This window comes from Hirundo rustica, chromosome 1 (genome assembly GCF_015227805.2).
Source record: "Hirundo rustica isolate bHirRus1 chromosome 1, bHirRus1.pri.v3, whole genome shotgun sequence".
In the NCBI taxonomy this organism is placed as follows: domain Eukaryota; kingdom Metazoa; phylum Chordata; class Aves; order Passeriformes; family Hirundinidae; genus Hirundo; species Hirundo rustica.
Genome location: NC_053450.1, coordinates 51,985,871 through 52,003,885, shown reverse-complemented (window position 1 = coordinate 52,003,885; position 18,015 = coordinate 51,985,871). Strand labels below are relative to the sequence as shown.

General features: G+C 47.6%; 1 protein-coding gene across 12 annotated transcripts in view; it reads right to left on the bottom strand.

Moving 5' to 3' along the window:
• Positions 1-18,015, bottom strand: part of MTCL1 (microtubule crosslinking factor 1) — a 127,712-nt gene that overhangs the window by 95,946 nt on the left and 13,751 nt on the right. For 10 of the 12 annotated variants that reach the window (XM_058423625.1, XM_040057892.2, XM_040057901.2 and 7 more), the window contains exon 1: positions 13,805-13,902. The exons of 1 other annotated variant lie outside the window; for it this stretch is intronic. The gene's annotated coding sequence lies outside the window, so the exon portion shown is untranslated. Of the gene's footprint in view, positions 1-13,804; positions 13,925-18,015 lie in introns of those variants that run through there. One more of the 12 variants, XM_040057863.2, reaches the window with a different exon arrangement.

Sequence of the window (18,015 nt, the reverse complement as noted above, 5' to 3'; positions counted from 1 at the left end):
GAGAGACACCTACCACGAAGAGCTCATCTAGAGCCAACACTGCTCCAGTCTCAAAGGCACAGAACCCCAGACAGTATAAGAAGAATGATATGACTGATCCACTTGAAGGGACCTCAGGAACATATTTACAGGAAGAAAGCAACGTGTACCATGACCAGGAATAGGGGGGGCCCTGCCTCTAGCCAGGTAGAGGAAAGGGACAATCGGATCTATTGGACTGTGTGGATCCGATGGCCTGGCACATCTGACCCACAAAAATATACGGCTTTGGTTGACACTGGTGCCCAATGTACCCTGATGCCATCCAGGTATGTAGGAACAGAATCCATTACTATTTCTGGAGTGACAGGAGGGTCCCAGCAGCTGACTGTATTGGAGGCCGAAGTGAGTTTAACCGGGAATGGATGGCAAAAACACCCCATCGTGACTGGCCCAGAGGCCCCATGCATCCTTGGCATAGACTACCTCAGAAATGGATACTTCAAAGATCCAAAAGGATATCGCTGGGCTTTTGGGATAGCTGCTGTAGAGACAGAAGACATCAGACAACTGAGTACCTTGCCTGGTCTCTCAGATGACTCCTGTGCTGTGGGACTACTAAGAGTTGAAGAACAACAGGTACCAATCGCCACAAGAACAGTACACCGACGGCAATACCGCACTGACAGAGACTCTGTGACTCCTATCCATGAGATGATTCGGAAACTGGAGAGCCAAGGGGTGGTCAGCAAGGCTCGTTCACCTTTCAACAGCCCTATATGGCCAGTGCGTAAGTCCAGTGGAGAATGGAGACTGACTGTGGATTACCGTGCTCTGAATGAAGTCACCCCACCACTAAGTGCTGCTGTGCCAGACATGTTGGAGCTTCAGTACGAGCTAGAGTCCAAGGCAGCAAAGTGGTATGCGACCATTGATATTGCCAATGCCTTCTTCTCCATTCCTTTGGCAGCAGAGTGCAGGGCCCAGTTTGCCTTCACCTGGAAGGGCGTACAGTACACCTGGAACCGACTGCCCCAGGGGTGGAAACACAGCCCCACCATCTGCCATGGACTGATCCAGACTGCACTGGAAAAAGGTGAGGCTCCTGAACATTTACAGTACATTGATGACATCATTGTATGGGGGAACACAGCAGGGGAAGTCTTTGAGAAAGGAGAAAAGATCATCCAGATTCTGCTGAAAGCTGGTTTTGCCATTAAGCGAAGTAAAGTGAAGGGACCGGCCCAAGAAATCCAGTTCCTGGGAGTAAAGTGGCAAGATGGACGGCGGCAGATTCCCACTGAGGTCATCAATAAGATCATCGCCATGTCCCCACCGACCAGCAAGAAGGAGACACAAGCTTTCCTAGGCGCCATAGGTTTCTGGAGGATGCACATTCCTGAGTACAGCCAGATTGTGAGCCCTCTCTACCTGGTCACCCGCAAGAAGAACGATTTCCACTGGGGCCCTGAACAGCAGCAAGCCTTTGCCCAGATCAAGCAGGAGATCGCTCATGCAGTAGCCCTTGGCCCAGTGAGGACGGGACCAGAGGTGAAGAACGTGCTCTACTCAGCAGCCGGGAACAATGGCCTGTCTTGGAGTCTTTGGCAGAAGGTGCCTGGGGAGACTCGGGGCCGACCACTGGGATTCTGGAGCCGAAGCTACAGAGGATCTGAAGCCAACTACACTCCCACAGAGAAGGAAATCTTAGCCGCCTATGAAGGACTTCAAGCTGCCTCAGAAGTAATTGGCACTGAAACGCAGCTGCTTTTGGCACCTCGACTACCAGTGCTGTGATGGATGTTCAAGGGAAAGGTTCCTTCCACGCATCATGCCACTGACACCACATGGAGCAAATGGATTGCCCTCATCACACAGCGCGCCCGTATTGGAAACCCGAATCGCCCTGGGATTCTAGAAATTATAACTAACTGGCCTGAAGGTGAGACTTTTGGATTATCTTTTGAAGAAGAGGAAGAACAAGTGACACGTGCCGAGGAAGCCCCACCATATAACGAGCTACCGGAGACTGAAAGACAATATGCCCTTTTCACTGACGGTTCCTGTCGAATTGTAGGCGCTAACCGGAAATGGAAGGCGGCAGTATGGAGCCCCACACGACGAGTTGCACAAGCTACTGAAGGACAAGGTGGATCAAGTCAAATTGCAGAACTTAAAGCCATCCAGCTAGCTTTAGATATTGCCGAACGAGAGAAGTGGCCAAGACTCTATCTCTACACCGACTCGTGGATGGTAGCTAATGCTCTGTGGGGATGGCTGAACCGCTGGAAAAAGGCCAATTGGCAGCGCAGAGGGAAACCCATCTGGGCTGCTGAGATTTGGCAAGACATCGCCGCCCGAGTAGAGAAGCTGACCGTTAAGGTTCGACACGTGGACGCGCATGTGTCCAAGAGTCAGGCTAATGAAGAGCATCACAACAACGAGCAGGTGGACAAAGCCGCCAAGGTGAAAGTATCACAGGTGGATCTAGACTGGCAACACAAGGGAGAAGTATTCTTAGCCCGTTGGGCCCATGATGCGTCTGGTCATCAGGGGAGAGATGCAACATACCGATGGGCCCGTGACCGAGGGGTGGACCTTACTATGGACAACATCTCACAGGTCATCCACAACTGTGAGACCTGCACTGCAATCAAACAGGCCAAGCGGGTAAAGCCTCTGTGGTACGGTGGACGATGGTTGAAGTACAGGTATGGGGAGGCCTGGCAGATTGACTACATCACCCTTCCCCAAACCCGCCAAGGCAAGCGCTATGTGCTAACTATGGTGGAAGCCACCACTGGATGGTTAGAGACCTACCCTGTACCTCATGCTACTGCTCGGAATACTATCTTAGGCCTTGAAAAGCAGGTCTTGTGGAGACATGGCACTCCTGAGAGAATCGAGTCAGACAATGGGACCCATTTCAAGAACGGCCTTATAAACACCTGGGCTAGAGAACATGGCATTGAATGGATATATCACATCCCTTATCATGCACCAGCTGCCGGGAAAGTTGAACGGTGCAATGGGTTACTTAAGACTACCCTGAAGGCGCTCGGTGGGGGGACTTTCAAAAATTGGGAACTGAACTTAGCAAAGGCTACCTGGATGGTCAACACTCGAGGGTCAATCAATCGAGCTGGTCCTGCCCAGTCTGAACCCTTGCACACAGTGGATGGAGATAAAGTCCCTGTGGTACACATGAAAGGCATCTTAGGAAAAACTGTTTGGATTAATCCCACATCAAGCAAAGGCAGACCCATCCGTGGGATTGTTTTTGCTCAAGGACCTGGTTCCACTTGGTGGGTAATGCAGAAAGATGGGGAAACCCGTTGTGTACCACAGGGAGACCTAATTTTAAGTGAGAACTGAGTGTAGGGTTTTATTCTGTATATGTGTATGTTTATCTATCTAGCTGTAAGAATGTATTAATCTAGGTATAATGTAGATGGTCATAGAATAAGGGGTGGATTATGTCCTAGGTTACAATGTAAAATGTGCCCAAAGTATGTATTCTATCACCATCTACATGAAATGTTGTTGTGCACCACTGTTTCCCGTGCCCCCTCCCTCCAGACTATCTTCTGTTAATGGCCCATCAATACCGTCCTGCATGACTCATAGATAACTCTCCCCAGGAGCTATCTCTGTTTAATAGGCAATCAAGGACCCATTGCAAAACTGATAAAATGATATCAGTCCATTGTGTGATGCTCCGCCCAGGGGGAGGAGCCAAGCATTCCCACCTGGATATAATCGGAGCCTTGGGACAGCACAGGCAGCCTTACCCACTGGATTCCCAGAGGACAAGAGCTACCAGACCTTTCTGCAAGAACACTGCTTCAACAAGACCACTTCATCTGGACTGCCACCACCACGGTTTCAGGTTGTATTCTGACTCTGTCAGTGATCTTTTGTACCATTGCATGTGTTTTATTTTATTTTACTTTTTTTTTTTTTCCTCTCCTATTAAATTGTTTTTTCTGACTTGGAGTCTCTCGCTGGTTTTGCCTTCAAGCCAGCACAACAGGTGTGGGAGCAGGATATTTGTGTGGATGGATAAACTCAAGGATCGTGCTTACACCATACACCGTCTGAAAAGGAATAGTGCAAGCACAGTCATCCAGGTTTCCCTTGCAGCAATAACACCCTCAGAAGTTCCAAATACATTAATTAGGCACAAACAGCTGACTCCAAGGGAGCAAATGAGCTCTGCAGACCAAACCCAGCAGGATTATTTCAAAACAATTTAGGATCCAGGCTCTATCTACTCCTCCTCAGGATGCAGCCAAACACTCTGGACAGTTTACAGCTGACACACTGGTGAAGTTTTGATAAATGATGTATATTTTTAAAAAGAAAAAGATAGCAATGGGTGCTTGATTGGATTGGGAACGAGACCTGCTTTTTTTTCTGTGTACACACTTATTACTACGCTTCACATTTATAGACACTTTCAAGAGGTAAAGTAGAAGTTTACCCAGTGAAGATAAGAGATGCAGAAGAAAATGTCAAGGTTTTAGAAACAGATTAGGGAGTAGCAGTGGCTTTTGAACCTAAGAAAAGGAGTACACTTGTGCATTATCAGCTTATTAATGAGGTATTTTGGCTAAGGTACTCATACCAAAAGCAGAGTCTTTAGCAGTCAGAGTTAACACAGCCCTATGGAATGAACAGGACCAGAGTTATTTCTTAAGGTTTGTCTGCAGACTCAGGAGTTGAATTCACCTCAACTAGATTTAAGTTCCATTAACATTTTAATGTCATCTTCAGAATGCTAATGTTAGATTAGTAATTTGGTTGTAAATTAAAATTTTGAAACACAAATCCACAATAAAGAAAAACAACTGTCATCAACAAATTAATGACATCTGGTTTATAATCTGATGTTTACATTCAAGAACTAAGCAATGGCTTTCATGTATAAAGTAGCCTGCAATTATAATGTCATTGCTCATCTCTTAAACTTCCTTCTTATCTTTACCAGGTCTTGTTGGTAGTAAATATGGTTGGTTTCTAAAGACAAATAATAAACAATATTTGATTTCAAAGTATTCATTGCAACCAAATTTGGAAAGTGAAACTCACATAATTTTAAACAACCCAATCCCCAAAACACTCATCCCTGTGAAACTGAGTACTTCCAAATCCTATCTGTGGCCATGGAAGTTCTCCCAGCCATAAAAGTCACTCTGTCTCTGTTGGAGATTGAATCCAACACCTTTACTCACACCAAAGAAGTTCCTCAAAGACTTGCAAGCATTGGCATGAGCTGTGTTACAGGAGATAGGACTGCCTTTAACCTCCTGGTAAACTGAAGTTTTCTCCCTTATCAACACAACTATGACTTAGCAAGTCAGTGCTGTGGGGTTTTATTTTGTTTGGTTAGTTGGTTGTTGGGGTTTTTTGTTTTTGTTTTTGTCTTGTTGGGCTTCTTATAGTTATTTAGTTTGGTTTGGGTTTTGGTTTTTTGTTTGTTTGGGGTTTTTTGTGCTATGCTTGCCTCTGGTTTTGGTTATAAATACAAAGTGTGGTGTTTTGTTTTGGGGTTTTTTTTGTTTTTTTTTTTTTTTTTTTTCTGTTTGTTTGTTTGTTTGTTTGTGTTTGGTTTTTTTCCCTTCTTTTTTCTTTTTTCTTTTTCTGTGGGGTAATTTTGCAGATAAATTAAAATTTCAAATACAATGAAGGGAGCTGTACTTTAAAATCTCACACAGTTCTCCTCTCAGATTTTTTCTCTTTTTTTGACTGAACGGAGTTTCTTTTCCACAATTACTTTCCCTTCTATTCCCAAACTTTTCACACAGAAATCAAACTGTGTCCTGACTTCTTGTATTTAGAGATACAGCACCCTTTGGATGAGCTCTGAAAGTAGGCAACATGAGGCCACAAACAGTTTTGACTGTATAAGGAGCAGAAACCTCACTGTGCAGGCTGCATGCAGTGTCAGCCCATTTTCTGCTGTGTTGCTGCAGTGCTTGGGACTTCAACCTATGCAGTCTGTTCAGCCCAGAGAGGAAAAAATCAGATGAAATCAGACAGATCAAATCTTTTTGAATAGCAACATGAAGTCCTATTTTTATATAATAAATATATAGAGAGGAACATGTCAGCTCTGGAAAATCTGGCTCAGATTTTGTATTACAGTCAGCACACTATTATAGATACTGGGGTAGCCTTTAACTAAAACATAACAGTTTAAATTGACTTACAATAAAGGCACAATCTCGCTTTCGATACAGGCCACAAAGCCAGTGACAAGGGTGTAGATGCTTTCATTTCTTAACAGCTTATTCTCCTTGGCAAGCACCTGTGATTCTGCTGTGGACACTGTATGGTAACAGACCCTAAGTCTGAGCTGTTACAATTGCACCTGGAAAATCAGAACAGCTTAAACTCCTCTTCTAAAGTGATCTATGCACAGAAAATGAAGGAACCTAAGTTAAAGACCCATGGAAGGGGAAATCATAACTCAAACTCTGATGGTGCTACTTACTAAACTGGCAAACTACTGCTTTGAAGGAAAACATGTCAATCATTTGTGAAATCAAAGGTAAATGCAGCAAAGCCAAAACTCCCAGCGTGGTGGTTTGCAAAAAAGGGATGCTCTGGCTGCAAGGCAGATGGAAATAACAGATAAACCAAACCCTTGACTTAATTAAAATATATTGTTCTTACTACTCTTATTATTGTGAGTTAGAATTAAAGCTCTTTCTCTCAGGAGGTATTGAGCTTCATACTGTAGACTTTAATATTGTAAAACTGAAGAAAGAAATCAGAATAGGCACTTAAAAGTAATTAAAAAAAAACAGGCAAGAAAGCAGCCATGCCTCTTTGTTCATCTAAAAATGGAGAGCTGCTCCCATCCCTAAACAGGGAGGACCTGCTCCAGCACCCCAAAGTGGCAATTGAAATGGAGAGGTTAAGTGCTGGCATCAGAAGCTTCACTTTGCTGTGCATTCCTGAAGGGAATGAAAGCCTCCTCTTGATCCCTTTTAATTTAATGGTAATTCTGCTATTACTTTCAGTAAAAACAGCACGAGGCAAAGTGTTCTACAAGAAGGAATATTGTTTAGGAAAAGCAAAACTGCTTTTCTATCCCTATGCCACTCTGGTCATCAGAAAAAAAGGAATGGAAGCATGTTTTCTAAGTAGCAGCTCTTCCCAAATTTGCAGTAGAAATCCAAGTTGCACCAGCTCCTGAGTGTTTCAGCTTATGGTTTTGCTTGGCCCAAATGACTTCCTAAAGGCCAGCTGTTTGGGGTCTAATAGGAATTCCCCATCTGAGAGTCACAGGGTGTCTGTAGGGACACAGGGTCACACACAAATAGCTGCTCTAGTGGCAGGAGTCCCCGAGACTGCGGTGCAAAAGCAACTGCATTAGGATTCCCTGTTTGCCTGTCAGCGTGCCCAGCCAGCGTGGATGGGCTGAGAAGGGGAAAGCCTCGTGTGCAATTTCCATCGCCACGTAGCCCAGATACATACTGATAGGTCATTTTCTGTCTGTGCTGTGCAAACTGAACACTTGCCTGTCAGAGGAGAAGCCATTATCTCATTAATATCTTTACTGATGCCATGCTTGTTTATTATTTATTTAATTATAATGAAGTATAATGAAGAACAAATTATAGGAATGTGTGTGGTTTATGTTTTTTCTTTTTTTTTTTTTTTTAATGAAATAAAAAAGTAGAGAGAGAGAGAGAGAAAGAGAGAAAGGGAGGGAAAAGGTCAGGCCACGCAGCTATTACACTGAGTTATCCATCTGAGTCATTCCCACTGAAATGACCAGGCATACTTGCATAACTTATGGGCTCTGTCTACCCAACCAGTCTGGTTATGATCTGTAACAAGGTTTGAAAGTAAATTTTCCAATCATCTCCACCAACTGCACATTTATTCTGTCCACAGAGCATGCAAGAAATGGATTCCTTCCGAAATGAAACAGAGACTCACACTCCAGGAGTGCATCAAATGTGCTCAATTAATCGAGTCCTCTGGACAGCTTTAAAACATATGCATGATGGAGATGTTTTGTCCAAGGAGCCAGACTAAATGCCGTCCAAAGCAAGACCACTAATCTGTGTATAAATACAGAGGAAGGGTCGTCTGCACTACTTGCATTTAGGTCAGCCTGCTGATCTACCTTCATTGAGATGAATTGCTGCTGAAAATCAAAAAGCTCTTATCTCAGAGCCTGAATAGCAACTAAATAGTGAAATGCAGCCATGTGTCAAAGAAAACTTGAAAATTATTATTAGAGAGATATTACATGCAACAAAACAGCATAAAAGATACATGGATACTGAATTCATGACTCTGTGAATACACTTATGCACACTGGCAAAGTCTTTCTAGGCTCCAGTGAATTAGAACACATCAGTGTCCAGAAATGACAATTAATTAAATATCAATTAAGTTAAAAATACCTGCAAAATAGGAAGACTAAAGCACACAAAATCAATAAATTGTATAGTATTTAAGAAAATGCAAATGAAGGAGGAAATTCAATTATCTATGTAAAATATGTTTATTCTTTTACCCAAAAGTCGTATTTATAGATTTTGTCAGTACTATTTTCTAAACAGAAATTTATTTCATATACATTTAGTCAAATGAGGGCAGAGTGGGAAAGGGAGGAAGAAATTACAGGAAATTACAGTGGGTAGGCACTATTGCACTGGCGAATCCAGAGCTTCTAGAAAGTCCTTGATAAATCTAAGATTCGTGAACTGTGATTTTACATAATCTCTGTTTTCATGTTTTAAATATCTCAAACTGCCTATATGTAGGAGAGTCTGCTGCTGCTGCTAAGGAATAAACACATCCCCCATAGCACTTCTCAGCAGAACTGCAGCAGGGATAAATATGCTCTGAAAGGCTTTGATTGGGAAGAAAGCAACAACCATTATTTTTGCCACTTGCAAAATATGTTAATGAACCCCAAGTCCCTGGGCCCCTGATGTTATTATTTAGCTCTCAAATCAGGCTGCTTTACAAGTCATGCACCAATCCAACGTGTTCTGAAGCTTGTGCACAAACCAAGATGCGAACTGAAAAGTCACAAGACCGCGAGCGCCTGTTGACTTCGGGGCTGGTTTAACTTTGCGGGATCTGAGAGCGAGAGCAGCATCTGGCAGCTTTCCTGCTTCATTCAAGCATTAGCTACAGCATTGTTTAGACACATATCCTTGGCTGGAGCTTGATGAAGCTGTTTGAGCACTCATCAATGGCAACATCGATAGCATTTCTGGAGGGCCACCAAGGCAAACTATTGCCTGGTGCATCACACAGCTCATCCCCTCCAGGCAGGGTGGGCACTGCCAGGGACTCAGCTGGAGCTAGCAAGGCTCATGGCCTCGCTGTTGTTCCCCCAAAGTGACATCTCCCTTGGCAGCTGACCATCCCTCGGGCTGAGCTTGGACACGTGGGGTTCGTGCCACCTTCGTTCTCTCCGGGGCCACCGCTCTCCAGGTGGGAAAAGCAGCGTGCCAAGCAGAGATGTGGGATGAGCTTCATTTTGCTAACCCCTGGTAACCCTCACTAAACGGAAAAAAAATTGGTGCCGTCACTTTGCATCATTTTTGCTCTGCAAAACCCTTTGACATCCTCAAATCCCGGGAGGTTAATGAAAGAAGCAGTGGAATTACTCCCCCTGAGCTCAGAGTAAACCTACAACTCAAAGAGCTACAGTTTCAAGTGAGTAAAGAAATACAATGTAACCTCATATGACACACATTGTGGTTTTAAACAAAAAAAAAGAACATAGTTTAGATGCATCCGAGTGGAAAAACAGGCCTGGAGTGGTCCCTCAGTCGATTTATATCCAGAATATGTCACAGTTGCAAATGACTATAGAAAGAAAAAAAGACGAAGCAAGACAGAAAAGACAGCTATCTAATAAATCCAAGACAGCGTATTCCTGTGCTAATCCACAGTGTACCAGCATTTCCAGTGTATTGAACTTGTACCAACACACAGGCACCAAGAGAAGGCCAGGTGAAAAAAAGCACAGCAAGCACCAGTTTTATTTTAAGGGCTGTAGGAAGTGTCATGCCTCATGTAGGAGGCTGCTTTCACATCATGGCCATGAAGGGTGCAAAGAGAAAAGGGGCGTGTTGTGACTAAAACATCGCTGCTGTTTCTGCTAGCACATTTATTTAATTAACACAGTCTAAATTAAAGTTTGGCTGAGACAAAGAAAAAAACATGTCTAACTGCTAAAATTTGGGCCCTCTTCCTTAAGATTCCTCACCCCTCAAAGGGCTCTACACCACCAAAGAGGGCTTCTTTCCAAGTTTCCCAAGGATTCGCATAGTCAATGACACTTCTCCATGTGCTGGACACTTGAAAGTAAAATTGAAAATCAACTGCTTGTGTGGGCAGTGTTTTGCTACTACTACCAGGACTGACTAGCAATAACCAAAACTTTATCTACTACCAGCAGTTACCAAGGATGTCCTGGTCCTACAGAGTCGGGCACCATGATAAAATTTCTCATTTTTGACATCAGCAACTAAGCGATATCTTTTAAATGCTGCTGTAGTATTACAGCCTTCCCCCACAGGTAGCTGAAATAAGGTCACGCAAGGAATACATGAAATTGAAATCAAAGATGAAATTTCACAGAGGTAGTAGAAGAGAGGCCTCTCAGTGTAAACACTTCTCATGCACTTCACCTACAGGCTTAGCTTTGCACCTAGAGCTATGGCTAGAGCTAAATTCTTATCTAGAGTAAAGCCCTGGAAATAAATAAGGTGGAAACTTGATACCAAGTTAAAATCTGGCTCATGGTATAAGAAGTCTGAGATGTTTGCAGAAGCAGCAGCTTGCTGGGCATTCTTGGAGAAATTATAGTACTTAGTGTACAGAAACAAAACCAAATTATTGTGGGGGATTTTTTTGTTTGTTTTCTTTCTGGTAACACTTTAACCTCTAGTAATCTTTAGCACTAAGTCTGTGTGTGTGTGTGTGTGTGTGTGTGTATCTTCTATAACCTCTGTTACAGACACATGAAAGACCTTCCTACATGAAAGTTAAAATTCCCCGAAAAAGACTTTATTATGTGCAGTTAGGGCTACACTCCAGCTGCAGGGAGGGATAAGGAGGAGTGAAACCCACAAAATTTGGCTTGTGGCCATGCTCAGGAAATTAACAGTTTCTTCTGGGATTTATCTAATCATTTGTCTATTTACAGTTGACAGCATCCCTGTTATCCCTTAGCCCCCTCTGGAGAAACACAGCTCACTCCAATGCCAACCAGGAGAACTGCCCTGTAAAAAACACACGGAACAAACCCACAAGAAAACAACTCAGACAGTGATGTGGTTTCAATTTGCAGACTTCTTTATGGGTTTTCCTAGGAAAGGAAAATGAAGTCTGGGAATTCTCCTGATCATTTTTGCACCACTGGGCTGCTTCCAACCGTTTTGACTGAGGAGCAGAACTAAGACCTCACACACCCAGGTAGCCAAGCAGACAATGTACTCATCTCCCTCAGAAGAGGCAGTAGTGTTTACTCATGGCCCTACAGGCACCAGGACATACCCACCAAAGAAACCAGTCTGTATTATCCTACCGGGCTCTGAAATACTTTTAGCATGATAAAGTCACAATCTGAATCAAAAGAAGTGCCAGGACACAATTCCTGTAGATGATGAAGACATCAAGGGGAAAGATTTGAAGACATTGTTGCACAGGGTGAAAAATTTGGAATGGAGCAGAATACAGTTCTTCACCTAAGACTTGCCATTGTCAACTAGAGTTGATCACAGGGTTACTCAGGTGGGACACACTCACAGGGGTCTGTCCTAGACAATTCAGACAGAGTTTTGGTGGGTTTTTTTTTTTGTTGTTGTTGGTTTTTGTTTGTTTGTTTGTTTGTTTGTTTTGGTTCCCATAGTTAAAAATCACTTTCAGTATTAAGAAAGAGATCTTGACACACACTTGGTAATGGAGTTAAGTATTTAATACTCATATACTTGTGCAAATCCTGTAATGCATGGAGGTGCTCCTGGACTTCATGTCTTCTAATGGCAGTGCCAGTTAACTACTCCTTAAGTAATTCTCATTATCAATTCTGATTTCATTACATCTCCTCTTGCTTCTAGGCTGTCAAATAAAACAGAAGCTTGTGATAAAGGTTCTCTGTGCTGCTCACCTTTTTACAGACTATTATATTTCCTTACCACACTCGAGTTTCTCATCCACTGAGTGCTATAAAAGCTTTGCAATGAGCCAATAATTTTTACTGGTCAGGTTTTGTATTATCCTTTTCTAGATGACCAGCAGCACCCACAGTATTTCAGGTACACTCACTGACCTGTGTAACAGCTACAGTTCTATAAAATATTACCATATTTTCTTAGTTAGTCTCTGTTCAGTTCCCACTGTAATCTAATGATTTTTGCAGTTTTCATTTCTTCTTCTCTCATGATGCTCCTGAGTTAACGCAACACACTTAAACAGAAAAGTGCATACTTTTCCCCTCCAAGTACTTAAGAATTTGAATATTAAGATATATTTACCATCCTCTGCCTTCATTTTTCACATGTTCCTCAGGGGTTAACTTTATGATTACGTTCTGTCTGGTCTTTGCTGGACTTGACTTAAGCTAGAAAAACTTAATGTCATCTGAAAATTTTGCTGTATCATTGCTCATTCCTTTTTCCAGTTCACTAAGCAGCACTAGACCCGGCAAAGAACCTTGCGGCACCCCTGCTGTTACCCTTTTGCTATGCTGAATATTGTTCCTTGTACCTAAGCCAAAACCCCTTAAAGAGCCTAGCCTGTATCTTTATCCCCCTTCTTTCCCAAGGTTATACACAAAACTCCAGTTCTAGTTTGAGTAAGAATCCTAGATTTACATGGATTTCCGTGGTTATTTTGTTTGACAACAGGGTGCTCCCAATATCAGGGAACAAAGATTGTTTTCACCAGAGGCAGAGTCAAACAGTGGCTGTGGTTACAGGATTATCTCAGTTTATCTTATTTATAGATCCTTATGGATGTAGCTTCTTTGCTCTGCCAAAAGATTAGATTGTAAGTACAAGTCCAACTAAAGGTTCCCACAGGTCAACCCAGCTCAGAGCTCGCCTGAAATTAGCTTTCCTCTTTCTACAAGGATGGATTCATACTGATGTACTTTTCTAACTGTACAAGGATGCAATGACACTTTTTTCTTGCTGCTCTTGTTGTTCAATTAGTACTTCACAGAGAGTGGCTTCACTTTCCAGTGATAAAGCAGCACAATAAGCAGAGCACATAATGCTGTCATCTTTTCCACATCAAATGAGGGAACCTGTTCCTTTGGCTTTTCCTGAAGGGTGATACTGAGGAAAACAGTTCCTGGAAAGCAAAGTCCTGCTAACCAGTTTGCGGTGCTTTAGAAAGAGTCGGGGTTTGCTGAGCTACCACGGCGTCAACCAAACGCAACCATTGCCTGGGTACATGTTGCATCGGACTGACGTTCATCCAGCGCCCACAAATCGGGCTTTGCGGGGAGCCGCGATCATGCGCCTAAGTCCCTTAACTGTGCTTAAGCCGTGCGGCGGTCCCGCTCCCTGGGGTCGGGGAAGGAGGGGGCCGAGGCGCCCGGCTGGTTCTCCCTTGTCCCTATTTCTCTCCTGAGGGTAAAATTTGGCATTTGGTCCAGCTGGGGCGGGGGGTCCTTTGGGAGGTGACTCCAGGCAGTGCGAATCTACTTTCCCCCCCTTCCCAAGCGCGGTCCCCGCATTCCCGGGCAGGAGGGGCCGCGCTTCTACAGCTGCCGCCGCCTGCCCTGCTCTTCCCTTCCCCGCCGAGGCCGGGCTCCGCGGGCGATGCTCACCTTGAGGTACTCGTTCTCCGAGCGCAGCTCCTCCACCTCGCGCTGCAGCTCCTCCGGGGCTGCCGGCGGCGGCTCCCCGCGGCTCGGGGCTCGGCCCCCGCCCGCCGGCAGCGCATCCCCGCGGGAGCCGAGGGCCGGCGGAGCTCCGCGCCCGGGGCCGGGGCCGTGGCCGGCGCGGGGCGGCTCGGCGGCGGGATGAGCGGCGGGATGAGCGGCGGGATGAGCGGCGGGCGGCTCCCGCTCGCGGTCGCTGGAGCCGGTGCCGGACTCGGCGTCGCTGCTGGCGGCCGGGGCCAGGCGCTGTTCGTCGGAGAGCGGCTCGGAGGGGCAGTCGGAGAGGTCGGAGCTGCTGTCCGTGTGGCCGACGCGGGCCAGCGCCGCCGCCGCATGGCCGCCGCCCGCCGCGGCGCCCCTCTTCGCCTTCCTGCCCTTGCCGGGCGGCGGGGCCGCCTCCCCGCCGGGCTGCCGCCCCGCGCCCCGGCCGCCGGGCCCCGGCTCCGGACCCCGGGCCGCCCGCTTGGCGCAGGGGGCGACCTTGGCCCTACCGACGGCGGGGACGGCGGCGGCGGCCGCCTTGGCCCCCGGGGCGGCGGGGCGGCGGGAGAGGCGGCCCGGCGCCGCCAGGAGCCCCGCGGAGGGCTGGTGGACGCCCGGGTGCGGCGACGAGGGCGCCCGGGCGGGGAGGCCGGGGGACTTGGGGGGCGCGGGCGGAGGCTTGGCGGCGGCGCGGGCGTGCAGGTCCTTGAGGAAGGGTCTGGCGGGCGACGGGGCGCGGTGCAGCCGCTTCTTCTCGGCGTGCGGGTGGTGATGGCCGGGCGAAGGCGGCGGCGGCCGCAGCGCGTCGCCGGGCCCCGGGCCGGGGCCGTTCAGCGCCTCCATAGCGCGGGCCGGGGGCGGCGGGGCGGCAGCGGCGGCCGCGGGGGCGCCCGGCGGCGGCAGGAGCGGCGGACCCCGCGGGGCGCGGCGACAGGACGGGCAGCCTCCTCCAGCCTCCTTGCTCGCTCTCTCATCACTTCTGTTTCTCCCAGCCACAGCCCTCGCACTTTTCTTTTTCGATCCCCCTCTTCCTGCCCCCCCCACCCCCACCTTCTCCTCCTCCTCACCGCTCTCTCCTGAGCACTGATTTGTTTCAATAAATCGAGCCCAAATCCCCCGGTGGCAGCCGTCTCCTCCTCCTCCTCCTTCTCCTCCTCTTTCCCTTCCCGCTCCCCTTTCCGCCTGGCTCAGCTTGATGCTGCCCAAGTTGCGATGCAGCCCGAAAAGCCGATCCTTTCCCCCTCAATCCTAGGCAGAGGCGTGTTTTCCCGGCTGCCCTCGCCTCCGCTTCCAAGCCCCCCGCTCAGCCCACCGGCGCCGCTAACCCCATCACTGCTCCAGCTCCGGCTCCAGCCGCCGCCTCCGCCCGGCTCCTGAAATAGCCCCGCGGCTGCCGGGGCCGCTCCGACTCGGCGCTGCCCGCCCGTGCGCAGGATCCGCCCCCTCTGTCAACCAGCCAGGCTGCTCTCCTCCCGCCCGGCAAACTACTTTCCTCGCACGCTTTATTATAGGGACGCCTCTGCCGGCCTCTTCCTATCAGAAAGCCTCGTTTAGGGAGAGATGTTGATTTCCCGGTCGTGAGCTATACAGCGTTGCCCGTTTGGGTTGTTTTGGTTTTCTTCCCCCCGAGCTAAGACTTCATGGAAACGCTCTCTCCAGGGATTGGCAGCAGCAAAACAACAGCCACCGCATTATCTCCCTGCTCAAGGCAGATACAGGTTCACCTAGAGGCAGAGCCGAGTATCCGAGGATATCAGCAAGTTCCTGGCTCTGGCTGAACTACAAAAGACACGGACCCGTCCTTTCGGAGCACGGGGATACGAAATTGAAGCCCTTACATTTGCAAAGCGCCCGGAGAGTAAATGAAAGGGAGGAGAGGCTCAGGCGTGGGAAAGAGGCGCAGTCTTAATGGGGAGAGCAGAGCAGCAGCAGCCGGGATGTTTCCGATTCCTCCGCCGGGGCACAGCGGACCTTGGAGCAGCCGCGGTGGCTGCCTTATCTGTCAGACGAAAGTGGTAAATGCGTGCTTAGCTCCTAGCTTAGCCTTGGGAGGCTCGGATCATCCACGTCTGGACGTCAGGGACCGCAGCGCGCTCGGGGAAGGACAGTCCCTGACATTCTGGGAGGGGTGCGAGGGTGAGCAGCACCCTGCGGCGCTCCAGGTCCCCCGCTCCGCTCGTCTGGGCTCAAGGCAAAAGCCCCAAGGTCTGCTGGAGACTGGGGGCACCACGGTAGCCAAGGCGAGACCAGGCAGCTGGGTCTGGCAATGCCAGGCCGGGGCCGGGGCCAGGCCACGTTGCCCGGGGAAGAGTCAGGACCGCTCGGGCATCCCCGGGTCCCTTCTCCCGGTAAACGAGGGGAGCACTGTTTTATCCTTCTGAATAGCACTGCCGCATGAGTAAGCAACAGGTAGTCCTTACTTTTTAAAGGCTGCAAAGGTGAAAAAACCTCCCCCAAAACATTCAAATCAGAGCGGTATTTACAGGTCTCCAGGAACTGGAAGCAGCTCCGCCACAGCGCTCGGGGCAGCCGGCGTGGGCAGCGCCAGCCGGGAGAGCGGTGATGGGCGGGATGTCGGCGGGCCCGGGGGCGAGGGCGGCTCCAGCGCCGGGAGAAAGCCGGAGCTTGGAGCGGCAGCGGAGGGGGAGGAGGTAGCCAGGTCCCTCCCCATCCCGGGTGAGGAACAGACCTCCTCGACAGGGCGGTGTGGTCCTTCCGCGAGTGGGCAGGCGATGAAAGCTCTGCTCCCGGGCACCCAGCGTTGATGCCATGCCGTGTTGGTTTTTTTAATCTGTTGAAAATCCCACTTCTGATAGTGCTCCTTATTTTCCACCCGTGGGCCGCGCTGCCAGGCGGCTGTGTTCCCGCATCCAAACGCGCCTTCCAGGTCACACGGCTAGGGACCTATTGTGGCAAAGATCGCGCTGCCGGCTGCCGGTATGTACCTCTACTGGAGCTACCGGCAGGACTTCCTTGGGCCGAGTCCTTCAAAAATTACAGAAGAATTCGAGAAGAGACAAACACAACAAACCCACAAGCAGGTGTAAGTCCCCTTATTCTCCCTCCGTGTAAAACTTTAGCAATTTACTTGTTTGGGTGAGACAACCAGTGTATAGAAGCAACATGAAGTGGCTCCGTTGATCTAGAAAAATAAAATATAAACTACAGTTTTAATAGTTCTATGACAGTATTTCTGTCAGGCCATCACAAATTATTAGTGTTCCCTACGGAACAGTTTTGCTACTAGCTGGGGGTTTGAATTTTTTTTTCCCCAGTACACTGCTGGGCAGTTCAAGGAATTCTCCTTTATGGGAATGTGAGAGAGAGTGAAAGAGATGGCAAGTGCTGTATCTCCTAATGAGAAATAGTAATTATTACGGAAACACTAAATATTATAGATGTTGCCCTACATGGGAGATATCAGAAAGGTTGTTTTGCATTACTGTGTCACCACTCTCACTTGGTTTTGGCTATAAATTCCAAGAATAGATGGGAATTCCAGCTTCACCTACTAGATTTGCAAAGTGTTTATGCCCGTGATGAAAGGGTAAGAGCTCCGTGATAATTTATGAGTACCCTGTTTTGACTTTGCCCCATGAACAGAATGGTTCAATTCAGAAGGAAAATGAAAGGAAAAGTATGGCTCAAGATAAGCCACTTCTCTACAAACAATAGCTGAGGGACACTGCCAGGCTTCTTTATACTGGAAGGGAAAAGAATTAGGGATGTGAAAAAAGGAGCACATTCACAAAAGGCTGGGAATTGTCTGGGAGAATTAATCTGAGACACTGACAGAGCCCAGTTTCCTGTGGTTACCGCGTAATTTTTACATTGCACATACATTAATATTTTTTTTTTCCTAGCTTACTTATCTTTCTCTCCCCCACTAAATACTTTGTTTCAACTGCTAAATATTTTGTGTTTAAGATGTCTTTTGTATCGCTGTGCATCACAAACTGCAGCTCCTGCAGGCAAAGAGGACTAAAACTCATCCTGACTTCTGAGGAGGTGCCCTTGACAAATAGAGACTCAGAATAATGAAAAGCCCATGACAAGGCAGGGTGACCTCAGATTGGAAAGGACACTGGAGAGTAGATGCTTCTGTAAACTCTGCGCATCTTTGTGTTCTGTGCACCTTCTTCTCATTGAAACATAATGTTCACTGTTCCAGGCAG